The sequence below is a fragment of the Camellia sinensis genome, chromosome 13 (genome assembly GCF_055761805.1).
Source record: "Camellia sinensis isolate YWXY chromosome 13, ASM5576180v1, whole genome shotgun sequence".
Taxonomy (NCBI): Eukaryota; Viridiplantae; Streptophyta; class Magnoliopsida; order Ericales; family Theaceae; genus Camellia; species Camellia sinensis.
Window position 1 is genome coordinate 39,522,029 of NC_138973.1, and position 17,645 is coordinate 39,539,673.

Below are 17,645 nucleotides of genomic sequence, written 5' to 3' on the forward strand. Positions count from 1 at the left end.
AGGGGCGGGTTCAGGCGATGACACATATCTTATCTTATACAAATTTGAGATGGTAATGGACTATATAGAATAGTCCTACTGAACTATATTTCACCCACAAAGCAATTCTTGTTTTAATAACTTCACATAGTTCCTTTATGTCTGGTTGGATGCTATTGAACACAATTATTTCTATGTTTCCATATTGCCCATAAAATCATAAGTGAGATGACTTTCCAAATCTTGCCTTCCATCTTCTTCCATTTATAATTGGTCCACCAAAGCAGAACCTATTCCACCGAGCTAGGCATTGTCCAATTAATTCCCCACCAATTCATAACTGAAGACCAAACTTTGTTACAGTTACAACATTGTAGGGGTCTTGCTAACAAGTGCCCCTAGGGCACAAGTAAGAGACAAAAAAATAAAAAATAAAGAACACAAGACACTTTTTACTAAATTCAATGTACTTTTATTGAAATCGATACACTTTTTAACATTTTCACATATTTTCAAAACACACTTTCCAACATTAAACAATGCCTAGGGGGCACTTGTTAGCATTTGCCATATTGTATATGTGAGTGTTACAAAATTATCTTGTAACATGTAATTATATTTAAATAGTAGGGGTGCACTATGGCACGTATAGTTTTATTACTAATTGGTAATACACTAGGCATTGATGATGTTAAGTCTTCGTTATAATGAATTTTTACTTGCATGGCTGATGACTATAATTGTTTTTTCACCAATTGATGGGAGAAGAATACAAATGGGGAAGTTGGGTCATCCAACAAATAAAACCCAAACTTAGACATCACGCCTAGCAAGGAAACACCTCACCCACTAAGCCAACACTTCGTCTTTGATGGATATCTTGATGCTTTTTATTTTTACTTGTGAGTTGCAAAAATTTTCTCCATCCACTATTTGTAAACAATGAACATTAGATGATGCTAGCAGAATCTCTTAATAATATATACCTCTACTCAACTAAGAACTAACAACTGGTTGGAAGTTTCATAACTGCCAATTGAAAAGTTAGGAACATATATAGAGGGATGTGCATTTATGAAAAGTCACTTTCAAGATCCATTAAAAATGCAATGGGTTCAATGTATTTGAACACTCTAATTTCTCAAATCTTGATTTCTCTCAATCTTACTTTTACATGCACTAAATTTCTCAAAATTTTTTTATCGAATCTCTAATTGTGTCATAGTCATCTCATTGATGCTATAATTACGAGTCAGCAGATAAGCTGTGTCACTAGACTTCCTCTTTGTATAAAAATCAGGTTGCTTGGGTTGGGGGAGCACTACAGCCTTAGTAATCAACATTAAGAACACAGATAACATGGTTGGCTTGTCTTCAGGACATTTCTGCACACATAAGAGACCAACTTGTATGCACCTTAATATCTCTAACATTGGAAATGAACCCTCCACCAATGGATCTAATAGCTCATAGGCCTTTCCTTCAATCCAAAGTGTCCATGCCTAACATGGCTCAATATAGAACATCAAGATAAAATAGAAATTAGAAATTAGAATATTTATACTTCCACATAGTTGTTTCACATAAAGGATAACATAAGAGAAAAAAATGAGAGAGTCTCACCCATTGTTTCTATTTTGTGATCTGTGAAAAGGCTTTGTGCAAGCTGCACAACTCATTGAAAAATAGGAAAGTAAAACAAGAAAACATTCTTTGTTAAAGAACTTACGTGTCCAAGAAGGTTAGAATTGTGGTTTGTATGATGGAACAACCTATTCCTTTTGCACTCAATATTTCCAAGACAATGACTCTGAAACAAAAAACATCAAATTTCATTGAAAAGAGGCCATCGATTGCATATTCTGGTGACATGTAACTACTACATACCATTACCAAAGAAATTGGAAATTAGTACAAAATGAGCTCCAGAGATGCACTTGAAAATCTGGTGACTTTTCTAGGCTAAGTTTGTACAAGAAAAAGAGTGTTGGCCACTTACTAAGTTCCAACGACCCTTTTGGTTATTACGGATGATTGATCTACTCCAAAAGCCTTAGCTAAGCCAAAATCTGAAATTTTAGAATTCATCTCACAATCATGTAGCACATTGATGGCTTTAAGATCTCTATGAATAACTCTCAATCTTGAATCACGAGGTAGATAGAGAACCCTTGAACAATCCCAACAATAATATCCAAGCGTCTCCTTTATGTGAGTGATCTACTTCTTGGGTTTTTTAGACCTGTATTGAATAAAGGGACCCAAGGTTTTTACTAATTTATTAAATGTTCAAGTATTATATATATATATATATGTCCATTACAAAAGTGACATATTATGTCACTCAAGGGTGGTCCTAGGGCTGGGCATAGCTGGCTACAACCCAGCCCAAAATTTAAAAAATCTGTTGAATTTTTTATTCTTGGAACAATCTTTTGTGTAAATAAAATAAATTGAAACTAAATCAAACAAAATAAATAAATAACGTACCGAATTTATTTATCGAACTGAATTAAAAATAAAAGACCAAGTCGAGTGTGTGACACTCTGTCCTTAAGATAAATTCGCCCCGCTACGGTGCTTACGGTTGAGTGGCGTCTATCTCTTAGGATACAATGATCTTAACCAATTTATAGTAACACTTCAAAACAAATTGTTCGGCAAACCAAACCTGTGTTCTAACTCTCTGAATATTTATTCTAAAACTAAAATGAAGAATAATGCACAAAATAAAATCTAAACAGCAAAGATGGGATTTTGTAGACTGATTTTTTGATCCTTAACCACTGCTGGAATGATGGTATATATAGGCAAAACTGCTGTCCGAACAGGTACCATAATTTGAATGAACAGATGTGAATTCAAATGAGCAGGTGCAAACTGTTTCAAACAGACTCTTGAAATATATATATATATTTTTTCTTTCAAACAATTTGAAAAAGTAGTCGTTGGTGGACCAAGTTCTAAACTATTGAAATATATTTTTTTATTAAACTATATGGAATATATATATATATATATTAAACTATTTGAATAGTTTAATAAATAAAGGAAGAGGTACAAACTTTAGGAAACCCCTTAGGAACCCAAAATTTGAATTTAGAATTAAATTAAATTCCACAATAATTTTTATTGAAAAAATTCAAATGAATTTTATCTAAAAAATAATGTTACACCCGAAAACGACGTCAACTTCCCATTCACTCATAAATGGTTTTGATGTTCCATCTTCACTGTGTAACTTGCCACGCGGCAAGGAACATGTCACCTCTTCGGACCCACCCCAAAAGACATTTGGGGCCCACTCAAATTTTGGCCTCGAAGTCGGCCCAAAATATGCCTATATAAACCAATTTTTCCAACAATCTCCCACATGAATGGAATTTGACGGAGAGAAAATGCAACAATATTATCTAATTTCAGAGAGTACAGAAATTGGAAATATTCTGTAAAGGATAGGTAGCTTTTGGCTTTGAACCTTCCCTTGTGAGACACTATCAGATTTACTAGCTAACCAGTGAACATGATATCTTGAACTGTTCAGCCGTTTGTGTAAACCAAGACAATAGAACTCACACAGTATATCCCCAGACACAGTTTAGTTCTCATTATTGTGTTCATTTTGGCCCTGAACAACCTGGTCTATCATGAGTGCTCTAGAGAATTGTATCCCTTCACAATTCTCATAGAACCGGCCCAGTTCACACTCATATAGGTGATTCTTATGAAGAGTATCTTGCCATACTCCACTAGGTATACCTAGATATAAGAATCATTAAATTACTTAACCTAAAACGCTGCAAACATCACTATTTCATCATAAAAATGGATAGGAGTTAGACTCCCCAGTGATCCTTCTAAGTCATTCACAACTCGGTTATCCCTTTGAACCTAGATCTTGGGATCTCCAGTCAACTAGGTTGGGTTGCCGTTGTGGTAACTCTTATTTAATAGGCTTTAGTCCCATTCCCCTTGATGAATTCTCAACTAACTCTCTTGCTAACCTTTTGGTTAGTGGATCCACTATGTTGTCTTTAGACTTAACATATTCAATGGAAATAATTCCATTAGAGAGTAGTTGTCTCACGGTATTATGTCGACGACGAATGTGTCGAGACTTACCGTTATACATATGACTCTGTGCACTACCAATTGCTAATTGACTATCACAATGTATGCATATAGCAAGCACCGGTTTTGGCCAAATTGGAATATCTTCAAGGAAGTGGCGAAGCCATTCTGCCTCTTCCCCTGCTTTGTCTAAGGCTATGAATTCTGATTCCATAGTAGACCTAGCAATGCAAGTCTGTTTGGAAGATTTCCAAGACACAGCCGCCCCACCAAGAGTAAAGACATACCCACTGGTGGACTTTGAGTCTCTCGTATCCGATATCCAATTTGCATCACAGTATCCTTCAAGTACTGCTAGATATCTAGTATAATTCAGCCCAATGTTACGAGTGAATCGGAGATATCGTAGAACCCTTATAATTGCTTTCTAGTGTTCTACTCCCGAGTTACTCGTATATCTACTTAATTTACTTTCTGCATAAGCTATATCTGGACAAGTGCAGTTCATCAAGTACATTAAGCTTCCAATAATTTGGGCATACTCTAATTGAGAAATACTTTCCTATACATTCTTAGAAAGATACAAATTAACATCTACAGGTGTTCTAGCAAGATGATCATCATCTTTGCTAAATTTGTCAAGTATTTTCTCAATGTAATGAGATTGTGACAAAGCATATCCTTTTGATGTTTTGGTAATTTTCATACCAAGAATTACATCAGCAATGTCCATGTCCTTCATGTCAAAATGTTTATTCAACATTTTTTTGGTAGTTTTAATCATATCATTATTACTACCTATGATGAGCATATCATCTACATAAAGACATACAATGACATAACCTTTGTCTGTGTTTTTAATATAAACACATTTGTCACACTCATTAATTTTAAATCCATTTGACATCATTGCCTTATCAAATTTTTCATGCCATTGCTTTGGCACTTGTTTTAAACTATATAATGATTTAACCAATTTACACACTTTTCTTTTCTTTTCCTGGAATAGAAAAACCTTCTGATTGTTCCATGTAAATTTCTTCATTTAACTCACCATTTAAAAAAGCTATTTTCACATCCATTTGATGAATTTCTAGATTGTATAGAGATGCAATGGCAATTAGCATTCTAATGGATGTTATTCTAGTAACCGGTGAGTATATGTCAAAGTAATCAAGACTTTCTTTTTGTCTAAAACCTTTGACCACAAGTCTTGCATTGTATTTGTCAATTGATCCATCCGCTTTCATTTTTCTTTTGAAAATCCACTTGTACCCTAGAGGTTTACAACCCGGTGGCAAGTCCACTAATTCCCAAGTGTGATTTTGCAAGATGGATTCAACTTCACTGTTGACAGCTTCTTTCCATAAAGGAGCTTCAGGACTGGACATAGCCTCTTTAAAAGTTAAAGGCTCATTTTCTAACAAATATGTTAGAAAGTTTGGACTAAATGATTTTAAGGTTCTAGCACGTTTACTACGCCTAAGTTCTTCGTCCTCATTTTGATCTAACTCTTGTTCTTGATCATGTTCTTGATCTTGACTATTAATAGCATTGTGAGATCTTTTATTGTTACTAGTCTCTTGTCCAATCTTATTTGGAAATACATGTTCAAAGAAAGATGCATTTCGAGATTCAATAATAGTATTTATATGCATTTCAGAATGTTTTGATTTATGAATCAAAAACTGATATGCACTACTATTCTTGGCATAACCAATGAAAATGCAATCAATGTTCTTAGGACCTATCTTAGTCTTTTTAGGACTAGGAATAGCCACTTTAGCCAAACACCCCCACACTTTTAAGTGTTTGTAGGATGGTACTCTTCCACACCACAATTCATAAGGTGTTTGATTCACTTTCTTTCGGATTATTTTATTTAAAATATAATTAGCAGAAAGTATTGTTTCCCCCCACAAGTTTTGAGGTAATCCAGAACTGATTAACATGGCATTCATCATTTCTTTTAAAGTTCTATTTTTCCTTTTAGCAATTCCATTTTACTGAGGTGAGTAAGGAGCAGTGGTTTGATAAATTATTCCATGTTCTTTACAAAATTCACCAAAAGGTGATTCATATTCGCTACATTTATCACTCCTAATTTTCTTGATTTTCTTACCAAGTTGATTTTCAACTTCATTCTTATATTGAATAAAAGTTTCCAAAGTTTCATCCTTGGTTCGAATTAAATAAACATAATTATATATAGTATAGTCGTCTATAAAATGACAAAATATTTTTTCCCACCTCTTGTTTGAATTGACTTAAAATCACAAATGTCACTATGAATTAATTCAAGTGGTTTCGAACTTCTTTCAATTGAATGGAAAAGAGTTTTGGATAATTTTGCCTTAACATAAATTTCACATTTATGATTTGAATCAATGTCAAATTTAGGTAAACATTCCATAGTAATTAATCTACGTAAAGATCCATAATTAACATGTCCTAGTCTACCATGCCATAAATTTGAAGACTCAAGCAAGTAAGAAGAAGATGTATTTTTATTAATGACTGAGGGTACAATGGTCATTACATTCATCTTGAAAAGGCCATCAGACATGTAACATTTTCCTACATACATCCCGTTTTTGGTAAGTACAAACTTGTCACTTTCAAAAACTAGCCTAAACCCATTCTTACTCAACAAAGATCCGGAAACTAAATTCTTGCGAATGTCCGGTACATGCAGCACATTGTTGAGAGTGAGTTCCTTTCCTGATGTCATCTTTAGTACAATCTTTCCTTATTCTTCAACTTTGAAGTTGAGGAGTTGCCCATAAAAAGTTGTTCACCATTGTCCACTGTAAAATAAGATATGAACATCTTTTTGTCGGCACAGATATGGTGAGTAGCATCAGTGTCCACCCACCATTCTTTAGGATTTCCGACAAGATTTGCCTCGGAAATAACTGCAGAAAGATTTATGACATTTACACCATTGGAAATTTCATCTATTTCGGTCATTTTGGCTTTAGCAACCTTCTTACTTGATCTTCATTTGCCTTTACGTTTGTAACGGAGATCTTTGGCCCGATGTCCCTTTTTGTTACAAATGTAACGCATGCCATTAAACTTGTATTTCTTAGTTTCCCCTTAGATAGCATTCTTTTCTGCCATCTTTTAAAAACAATTCCTAAGAACTTCTCTGATTTTTCACCATGATTCACTGGCACATTCCCAACATAAGGAGAGGTTGGCGTAATGGCAATCACCATACCAGTACTGGTTTAAACATTAGTTTGACCAGTTTTAGTAGCCATAAATTCTAAATTATAAAATAAAATTATAATTAGAATTTTATACTACACAGGAAATTTAAACCAAAAAACATAGAATTTAAAATTCTGTAAAAATAAAAGAAACAAGAATTGTAACTTTTATTTCCAATTAATTTGAAAATAAAATAAAATTTTATTTAAACAAATTAAACCAAAACTATAAAAATAAATTCTGTTAAAATAAAAGCAACAAAACAAAATGTAACTTTTATTTTCAATTAATTTGGAAATAAAATAAAATAAAATTTTATTTAACCAAATTAATTCCACACAGAAAACTAATCCAAATTCACATAATTAAATTCTGTAAAAATAAAAGAAACAAGAATGTAACTTTTATTTTCCAATTAATTTGGAAATAAAATAAAATAAAATTTTATTTAACCAAATTAATTCCACATAGAAAATTAATTTCTGTAACACTTCAATAATTAAAATACTGAAACAGAATTTTAATTAATGAAAACTCAAAAATAATTTCTAAGACCCAAAATTAATTTCTGAAAAAATTCTAGAAAAATATATTCTGAATTGTTAATGACACCAGTATCATACTACTAGTTGTCAAAGAAAATAGAGAGTATATTACTACTATCTGTCAAATAGCATATAATTACTATTTGTTTTTCCAACCAGAATATTATTTTTGTAAATCCACAGAAAATAATTTTCTTCAAAGAAGAAAGAGAAAATGAAACAAACGAAAAATTCTGTAAACAGAATAATTTGGATCTATCTTAAGATTGTTGGACCAATCTTCTGTGTAAATAAAATAAATTGAAACTAAATCAAACAAAATAAATAAATAACGTACCGAATTTATTTATCGAACCGAATTAAAAATAAAAGACCAAGTCGAGTGTGTGACACTCTGTCCTTAAGACAAATTTGCCCCGCTACGGTGCTTACGGTTGAGTGGCGTCTATCTCCCAGGATACAATGATCTTAACCAATTTGTAGTAGCACTCCAAAACAAATTGTTCGGCGAACCAAACCTATGTTCTAACTCTCTGAATATTTATTCTAAAACTAAAATGAAGAATAATGCACAAAATAAGACAGCAAAGATGGGATTTTGCAGACTGATTTTTCGTTCCTTAACCACTGCTGGAATGATGGTATATATAGGCAAAACTGCTGTCCGAACAGGTACCATAATTTGAATGAACAGATGTGAATTCAAATGAACAGGTGCAAACTGTTTCAAACAGACTCTGCCCGTTGCACATGGAACAGTTTTTTTTTTTTTTTTCTTTCAAACAATTTGAAAAAGTAGCCGTTACTGGACCAAGTTCTAAACCGTTGAAATATATTTTTTTATTAAACTATATGGAATACATATATATATATATATATTAAACTATTTGAATAGTTTAATAAATAAAGAAAGAGGTACAAACTTTAGGAAATCACTTAGGAACCCAAAATTTGAATTTAGAATTAAATTAAATTCTCACAATTACAAACTTTAGGAAACCACTTAGGAATCCAAAATTTGAATTTAGAATTAAATTAAATTCCTACAATAATTTTTATTGAAAAAATTCAAATGAATTTTATCTAAAAAATTAATGTTACACCCGAAAACGATGTCAACTTCCCATTCACTCATAAATGGTTTTGACGTTCCGTCTTCACCGTGTGGCTTACCATGCGGCAAGGAATACTTCACCTCTTCGGACCCATCCCAAAAGACATTTGGGGCCCACTCAAATTTTGGCCTCAAAGTCGGCCCAAAATATGCCTATATAAACCAATTTTTCCAACATTTTTTCCCCAGCCCAGCCCCGAATAAGGGCCAATAGTTTTTTTGTTTGTTTTTTAGATAGGCAGCCCAATAGCAGCCCAATACTTACCCAAAAAATAGATAGGCAGTCCAATAAGTTTGTATTTGTTTAAAGAACAAATTTTCCAAAACAATCCTCACATCTTCCAATAGATAGACAACGGCCTTCTCTTCGTCGTTTGCAGCAGCTCCACTTTCCTAACATTTTTTGTAAGTGTAATTAACCAATTATTTTATTTCGTTGGCTGAGAATGGATTTGATTAACAATGGTTTTGAAATTTTGTCTTTATGCAACAAATATTATATTGCTCTTGGTTTTTTTATGATGCTGCCTTGTTCAATGTTCTATATTGCTCTTAGTTTTTTAACTTTCAAGTAGATTTTTGGACATATACAAAAATAATGAAAGCCTAAATAAAAATTATTGAGGATATATATAAAAACCCTAATATTTAAAATTATTGCAAATATACTCTGGTTTAATATTAAATAGGGCTAATTTTTTTTTAAATTTTTTTTTAGGTTATAAATAATGGTACCTCCATCACTAAAAAAAGGCAAAACCCTTTTTTCATTCTATCAATCAAAATAAGTCTAGTAGTACAACATCCAGTGTTGTTAAAACCTTATTTTCTGATGTGCAACCGCCTTTCATGACTCAAATAAACCAAGCGAATTTGATTCAACTGTTATTGAACGGGATCTTGGTTTACACTTGCAAATTTGTGAATATCCAGTTAATCAACAAGATGAGGTTAGACGAGCTCATGTGAACTTGGGGCCTTATCAACCTATACTTGAGTATCCTAGGTCCTCAAATTGATTCGTCTTATGTCGACCCTTCATGTTTCTACGACGACTACGGAAAGAGCATTTTCGGGTAAGAAGCATGTTAAAACTACTATTCGCAATTAAATGGGGGATGAGTTTCTTGCCGATTGCTTGTCTCTCTACCTTGAACGAGACCTTACTTTGAAAATTGATCTAGATTTTATAATCGATGAATTCGAATCTTTAAAGACCTGTCGAGCACAATTTAGTTAGATTGTTTCTAATCAATAAATTTAGATATTAATTTAGATTATATTATTAAATTCTCTTTTTTCTTATGTGGTTATATTCAAAATATATTGTATAATTTTACCTTAATATTAGCCCACCCCATTGACGAATCTTGGGTCCACCCTTGATGTCACTCATTTTTTATCACATTGCTTCACAGCCAACTTGAAAGCTCGTGAATCATGATATTATTAAGTAAAAATTGAGCAAGAATAACAAGTGATATAGAACAGTGGAAAAAACAGTGATATATACACCATTGCTCATAATATTATAGCTACTTAGCAAGGCAAACTTTTTCGATTAGCATAATTTTCTATTTGGTCAAATATGAATTCCAAACAACCAAGATATAGACGAGGAAGGTTGAGAGGGAAAACCAAAAATGTAAGAATCCAAGCTTCCATTGGGCATGTACTCGTAAATTAACGTTCTTTCTTCTCCATGGATATGCAACATCCAAAAGCCTAACCAAATTATGGTGTTGAAATTTGGCAATCAATATCACTTCGTTTTTGAATTCATTAAGACCTTGTTTGGAGTTAGTTGGGAGACATTTGACAACTACCTCTTTTCCAGTTGATAGCACACCCTACGATAATCAACATAAAGATTTATTTTGATCATCATGCAAAGATTATAGCAGCTTCTTCTTCTTTTTTAATGTATTTTTCCTTATCAAGAATTTCATTTGTCCACTAAAATAGCTAAAATAGCCAGTGTAGGAATGGAATAAACTTACCTTGTAAACAGACCCGAAACCACCTTCGCCAATTTTATTTGTGCAACGAAAAACTGTTAGTTGCCCTGCTAATGGTGACCATATCAAAGGTGGGTAATTCTAAGTTTTCTTCATCACTGGCTTGAATGTTGGGTCCTGCCTTGTAAAACACAACAAAAATTTAATGCTTGTGAAGTTTTGTTGTGCAATGGACAGTGAAAACATATAATGAAAAAAATTAAACAGAAAGAATCAACACAAAAACATAAGAATTTGTGTAGTTTGTCCACTAGTAGGTCATGTCCATGGGTGAAGATTATCAACTGATCAGAACACAAGTACATTAATTTTTTCAAAAAGAAAAAGAAAAAACATATTCAACCCATAAACCAAAAGATAGTAGAAAATCTCATAAACCTGAACTATCTAAATTAGATACACTAACCAAGCAAGATTTAGCAAGAAGAGTGCAGAACATCAACCATATAATTCTATCCCACCCACCACAACATGCTCTCTGTGAGGGGAGTACACTCCCCACCGTTTGGGCACCCACAAATACTACACTAGACAACAAACGATAGAAATTGAAGGTCCAAACTACTAAAAAGAAAGAATGAAAGATATAACAAAATCCATGTAGTTTAACAACTCTATTTTTTAAATATATATATATATATATATATCTTCTAAACTATTATAAAGCAAACCGCCACGGTGGTATAGAAGAAGCCGGCTCACACTGTAACTGTTTGGAGATGTTTCTAACCCTATTTAACACTTCTAGTATATACATATAGCATAGGCAATAGTACAACTAGAAAGCCCCCTACAAACACCACCCCATGATAGCAAAAATATGAAAACCAGCACCCCTAATAAAATAAAACTACTCTGCCTAAGAAGCATAACAACAAACACGTTAGTTGCCAAATAGAAGATGATCAGAAGGGAGATGACCACAACAGATTTCACCACAATGGCCACTGTCTTTCCATGAGAAATCTTTGATTGTTGTTGAGATGCTGCAATGAAGAAAACCAGGACCCATTAGTTTAGCAGATTCAAACAAGAATCATCCATGTATATAAAATGTATTAAAAAAAATTATATTTCATTCACAATTTCCTCACCCCTCTTCACTTGAATCCAAAACTTTCGTTTGGAAAGTTAATATTTTAGCCAAAAAGTTAAAATGTCACTGTAATTTGTCATATCTCTCTTTACTTTTTTACATATCTTTTCATAAAAAGCTAAATAATTAACTAAAATAGCCAATTTCTACACGAGACAAAATGTCCTATAAATTTCATTTCCGCTTTTTAATTGACTCTAAAGCCCATTAGATATGCTCTTTGGGTGAGAGTTTCTGACGCACTATCTATTTTTTATACGAACCCAATTATGACACGATAGGATACCACCATAAATAAACAATTTAGTGCCAAACACGCATAGTACCAAATTGACACAGTTAACCGTTTAATGAAAAATTAGTTACATAATTTAATACTATTTTTACTAAAGATGCCATGATATGGTCAAATCCCTTATGTAACAGCATTCCATTAAATAATAAATATGAAAACTACAAATTTAAGATAAACATAGCATTTTTTTTCCCCTTATTTCAAATAATTTGTTCCTTTTATTTACTATTTTAGAGTCAATTTGTAAACAAAAAAAATTAAATAAAATAAATAATTTTTAATTTTTAATTTTTAGTTTTTAAAATTGGATAAATGAAATTAGAAGTAAGCAATCTAGAACAAATTCGTTTTATAAAACTTAATTTATGAAGAATATTTTTTTAATGTTTACATACACTAAGTTCAAATAAAACATGACAGATTAACTATGAATTTAAAATGACATGACAAGACAATACGAAAAAGAAAACAATTTAAGTTAATATTGTAAATATTCTAACACAAATCCCAAATAATACGAAACAAACATGATCAACACAACACAATTCTCGCCCCTAGCCACACCAAAAACGACACTCCAATCTCTTCCTCATTGTCACAATCAAACACCGGATAAAAAATCGGATGAAATTCATATGTTCCCTCTACTCTCAGTGCAGCACTGGGCATGGCCATGGCCTAGGACCTCTCTAAATAGAATAAAAAAAAAGGTCCCATTTCATTATGATTTAGTGTAATATATAAGGTATGTTTTAAGTTTAAAAAAAAAAATTAAAGAAAACCCAAACTAACTTAAATAAATTGACCCATTTAAAAATTGAAAAGTCCATTCAAAAAAATTAACATTGTTATCCATTAAAAATAGACCAAAAAAGGGTCCTCCTATTATAGTTTATTGTAATATATTAGGTATATTTTAAATCCAAAAAAAAAAATAGAAGAAGACCCACACTAACTTAAAATAAATTGACCCATTAAAAAATTGAAAGGCCCATTTAAAATAATTAGCATTGTTATCCATTGAAAATGATTTTGTAAAAAAACTAGATTATGGAAGTATGATTGATTTATTTATTTCTAAAAGTGCAAGAAAAATGAGGATCAAGCGACACTTATCAATTTTTGTAATATAATACTAAGTATTTTTTATGATTTTGACACAAATTTTTTGTATTTTATCTTCATTTTTTTTTCATTTAATAAAAAAAATGTAAAAGGTTTCAAAAATTTATTGATTGATTATTAATTCTGAGCTCTGGAAATCTCAGGCCGGGCCTGCTCTTGGCCAGAGTAACAATGAGCCTTTATGGGTTGGTACGGGTGCATCGAAGGGATAATTTTAGTGGTAAGTGTGTATTAATTTGTAGGTGTGAAGATGAGAATACTAATAGCTAGTGGGAAAAAAAATATTAGAGAGTTTATTTGTTTTATTATTGTAATTTTTTTTATTGTTAGTGAATTATTTCTCTCTCACCCGTAAACATAAGTATTTTACGAATCACTTAAATTCTATATTTTTATTGTTTTCTAATTATTTTACTTTACTTTCATTACTTAAGCGGAGTTTTTTCCCAATACACGTTACCCAGCACCACACATCCACAAAAACCATCTATATTACTACAAACTATTACCGTATTATTTTTACTATAAATCTACATGTCTACTGTCCCAGAAGAATTTATCCAAATTTTTCTGTGTAGTGTGTTTGCGTATTATTTTTGGTATAAATCAACTCAGAGCCGGTCTGAGTTTTTTTGGGGGTCTTGGACAAAATCAAAAAGAGGGGCCTATGTTCATAAAAATAAAAATAAAAAATCAACATGTTTGGCACCGCTACCGGTGATTGATGCCAAAATAAATATCAAAACATATTTATTTCGGAGTACCCAAAAAAAAAAAAAGTTAACAAACGGTATAGTTCAAATTAACAAAAGAAACTAATTTAATTAACAAATCTAATTAATGAAATGTTACAGCGTTGTGAAGCAAGCATAAATGATTTCACATTAATTAAATTAAAGAGTGGGATAATAATTTTGTTTCACTAGCATGTGAAGTAAACATAAATGAAAAAGAAACATGACTATATAATAAATTTTTCACACAAAACACACAATTCACTCATTATCTGATATCTAATAGCAAAGAAATTATGGAACACAATTTAATGAAACAAAATTAAGGCAAAAAAATTAGGAAAACTTTATTCAATTAAAATATGATAAAAACATGGGGTAAAAAAATTAGGGTAAAATTGTTTATTCCATTAAAATCTAATAGTTTATGAGAGAGAAAAATTAGGACAAAATTATTTTTTCCATTATTTGAGCCAACTATACTTGTATATGTTTTAATTCATTTTTTTTCAATTGAGCCTAATCACATTTGTGATTAAATATATATATTTTTTAATTGGACCCCATAGAATTTTTTAGAATCCTTTAGACTGTTCCTAAATCAATAAAAATAAATTTGGCTTATTTAAATTTTGAATAGACTACTAATGAATTTGGGGACCTTATTTTTTGGCCAAATTTTGGGGCCTAAGACACAAGTCTTAGTGGCCTCAAGGCTAGCCCAGAGTCTACGATACCAGAAGAATCTATCCAAAAAATTTTTGGGCAGTAATACTACAAACCAAATTTAAGTATCCATCAATTACCTAGAATTATTATCTTGTGGTTTACATTTATTTTACACATGGACCCTACATTACACAAATTCATTTTCAACCACATAACTCTCATTCGGGATAAATTCGAGGTACATAAGTGGGGTTCATAGCATTTTTCTTTTCTGTATAGTGTGTTTATGTACTAGAGATTGAATTGATATAGTATAAGATTCAAATACAAATGAATTCGAGCTATAAATTAATGTTTCTGGATAAAATTCAAGATAAAATTTCTCAATTCATAGTATCACTATTATTTTTAAGATGGTAACTAAAAAAAACAAAAACAAAAACAGAAAGTCATTCTCTTTGAAAGATATTTTCAGTTGAAAGAAGGGAGCGCAAGTTTCTTTGTGAAATAAACTCTCTTTGAAAAAAATTAAAAAATTAAAAAAAAAAATTGTGATTAGGTAAAGAGATTTAATCAACTTGAATGCCTTCTATATATGATCTTTGTTGTCACAATTGTTCATTTTTCTTTACACGAAACATCAAACTTGTAATAAAAATTTAGGGTGAGTTTGGAACCCAATTAAAAAAATTATTATTTTTTTGAAATTTTGTCTTTATTATTATTATTATTATTATTATTATTATTATTATTATTTTTTTCTAATTGTGATTCAATTTTGTCTTCAGTCCGTCTAGTGTAGGAGATCTAAAAACTAAAAACTATTTTTAAAAAATTCAAAAAAACTTCATCAAAGACTTTTTTTTTGGGGGGGGTTAGTGGATTTATATATATATATATATATAATTAGTCGTAGAACTTAAAAGTATAAACTTTTAATAATTTTTTTAATAAAAAAAATAGTAAAAAACGAAAAAAAAATATTTTAAAAAATCAATCATAAACACGCATTTAGTAGGAACGAAATGCCCTTACTCCACTCGCATAAGCCAAGTATGAACAATTTCTCAAACACTTGTCCTTGCACACTTCATTACTTATGTTCATATCTGAATGTGCTGCTACTGAGGTATCAGGAATCTTTGCACGTGCAACGTTGACGAACCCTTCACCGTTATTGCACATAGCAAGTGTGGCACTCTTCCTTTTGCATCCGGCTGACCCATCTTGTAAATACCAGTCATGTGCCAACCTGGGCTCATATCTTGGGAGGCACGTGCACTCGAACAAACCACCATTGTTTGGGTCACAATTACCATATGGACCGCATCAGCTATAATAATCACAATTACCATATGGATCGATCCTTAGGAGCCGACCAAAACCGGACCCATCTACTAGTGTCCTGGCTCCACGTACTCCATTGTGAATACCATAATCCATCCAAAAACACTAACGATACGATTGAGAAATTAATAGGACGATACATCACAGAGAGCTCTTCATTGTTGTCAACATAACTAGTATTCGATATGTTAGATTTTTGTAATTGATAATTACATTTGATAAAACTTATTTTAGTTGTAATTTTATTCCTTATTTTATTTCAGTGAAGTTATGAGTGTTTAGATGCGAATCCAACTCGAATTGTACTTATATAGAGGAGTTCCTGCTCTTGAGGTTTTCATGTTTGCTACTTCGCTGACTATGTATGGTGAGAGGATAAATTATATGAAAATTGGGCCGAGCTGGGTAATGGGCCGTTATGGGCCATAGTATGAAGGGCTGAGTAAAAAAGCCATAAAGTTATTCCGATCCAAAGGAGGCATAAAGTTACTCCGGTGGAAAGGAGGCCTAAAGTTACTCCGGTCCTAAATGAGGCTTGAAGTTACTCCGGTCCCAAAGAGCTTACGGTAAGCTCGGTCGTCACACACAAAGTTATCTCGGTCGGAACCACGTTATTGGTTATCCTGGTCGGAACATACCATGGTTAGCACTGGGAGAAACCGACGTGAGAGCAATGAATGGAAGAGCCGAGCTAAAGTTATCTCGGTCTAGTCTGCGGCTTTAGCATGGTCATGTTAGCTCGGTCGTATTGACATCCAACCGTAGTAAACCGTCTCACTTGGTTTAAGCAGTGAGGGGGGTGTTGAAGGATAAGTATTATCTTTCAGGAATGTGATTCCTAAGAAGACTCTACATGGAAAAGTAAGAATCCTACTTGGATTATGCCACGTGGAACCTATAAAAGCTCATAACATCACCTATGGAGAGGTAACACACAACTTTGATTTCTGAATACGTAGAGCTTTTGTCTACTTGTCTATTTTGCTGACTTAGGCATCGGAGAGGTTTCCGGCACACACCCGCCGGCTAGCTCACGTTTGTGTTTTCAGGGAGTAAAGCGACGACGGACAGAGGAGCGCAGACTTGATCAACAGGATCATACGAGGGAATATTTCGTGCTCATATAATTGGCGCCGTCTGTGGGAACATCAGATTAGAACAAAACCTCTTGATCAAGCTTTTCCTCTTTAGAAGCAATAGCGCACAACGAAGATTTGCCGCAATCCGCTATCGACAGACAAACCCCAGAGGGGGGTAGGAGGCGCGAAGGATTGCCCTCTATCCCTCCTATGGCGGACTTAGAGCCCCAGCGATAGAATCCCCGGAAGAATACTAGGGGGAGGCGGAACAACAGCCCTCGTCGCTCTCGCTCACAAAGTCCTGAAAGGCAAAGGCGAAGAATCGACCCTCAAGCTTTGGAGGATCGCGTAAAAGAG

General features: G+C 32.6%; 1 pseudogene; it reads right to left on the reverse strand.

Moving 5' to 3' along the window:
* Nucleotides 1-1,178: 1,178 nt before the first annotated feature.
* Nucleotides 1,179-16,217, reverse strand: LOC145805327 (G-type lectin S-receptor-like serine/threonine-protein kinase SD1-1; annotated as a pseudogene).
* Nucleotides 16,218-17,645: the final 1,428 nt, after the last annotated feature.